Source organism: Diceros bicornis, chromosome 31, assembly GCF_020826845.1.
Source record: "Diceros bicornis minor isolate mBicDic1 chromosome 31, mDicBic1.mat.cur, whole genome shotgun sequence".
Taxonomy (NCBI): domain Eukaryota; kingdom Metazoa; phylum Chordata; class Mammalia; order Perissodactyla; family Rhinocerotidae; genus Diceros; species Diceros bicornis.
In genome coordinates this window covers 18615120-18616579 of record NC_080770.1, presented here as the reverse complement: position 1 = coordinate 18616579, position 1460 = coordinate 18615120, and positions in this window count along the sequence as shown.

Genomic DNA, 1460 nt, shown 5'->3' with positions numbered 1-1460 from the left:
AGCAGAGAGGCCCTAGGCCCACTCAGGTGTCTGGGATGGTTCTGGGTGGACTACATTCATTCAACCATGTAGATTAAGCACCTACTGCATGCAGGACATTTGGAGATAGTCAACTCAGTGAAAGAAGGAGACACAATGCGTGGCCTCAATTTCCGTCTGAGAGTCAGACATTTACATTAGACATCATTCGCAGGTCTTGTCATCCACCGTCCATCCCAAGGGATGCCCTCATAGCCTCCTTTACATCTGGAGGCATCTCCCCTTATTCCAGCCAGGAGGGCAGAGCGCAGGACCACCTAAAAAAGTGAGTGGTCTTTGGGTCCAGAAGGACGGCCTCCTGTCTCTAAAGAACAAGCTGTGGGGGGAGAGATGGAGGCTGTGGCTGAGGGGAGCCTGTCAGAAGCCGCATCTCACGCATCTTTTGGTTCCCATGGGAAGGCAGAGGCCCGGTGGCTTCCACTCCAGGAGGACAGGAGTCAAAGAGCTATGGATGGGTGCCAGGACCCCTGGGAACCAGAGGGGTGGCTGGGCTGAGTTCTCCCCTAGAAACCCATTCCCACCACAGACCCATTTTAATCTGCCTCCCCTTCTCCACATCTACCTCTTCTGACCACCGTCTCCAGGCCCAGAACAGGAGGTGTGTGAGCAACCTGGTCACAAATCTGTCTCAGTGCTCAATCCAGTTACACAAGTGCATGGAGGGCTGGGGTGGGCTGTGTCCCAGACCTTCAGGAGAAGAGTGTCAGTGGGAAGAGAGTCACAACAGACTCTGTGTCAACCTGCTGGATAAGCAGGCCTGCCACCGCCAGGACAGCCTCACAGGGGTCAGGGCTGCCATGTGGCTCTCACCTGGATGGAGAGGGGCAGGCATAGGGCCCAGTCCCAAGCCAGGGTGCCCTGGGTGAGAAGTGTGGAGGGAAAGGCCAGGCCTCTGACTCTGTTGCCCGATTGCCTCCCCCAGTGCCATCTCTTCTCTGGTGGGAACCTGCCTGGACCCAGGGCAGGATTTCTGGGAGCTCCTGCACTATCCCTGCTTCAGCATGAAGCTGGCCTCTCTGCATCTCAGCTTGCCTGGCTCGGGGCTGCAGGGCCACGCCTACCTTCTCCAGGTCCAGCTGGAGCATCCACGGCCCATTGAGGCAGAGCTGGAAGGTGAGGCAACTGCAGTCTGGGAAGACAATTTGCAGAGTGTTCAGAGGCTTGGTTCACTTCAAGGCAGTGGGGTCTTTCCTGGCTTTCACAGGCACAGGGGAAGTCAGCTACTTGAGTGACACTGTTTCTTTCTCCTGCTGCAGTACCATCTCCAGAGCTCCCTCCAGCTCCAGCGCCAGAACAAGGGCCGGCTCCACGGCTAGATCCAGCTCCAGCTCTAGTTCCACCACCTGTGCTAGAGCTGGAGCCAGTGTCACCTCCATCAGTCCCTCCAGGGCCAGAGCCACCACCAACCTCAGCTCCAGCCC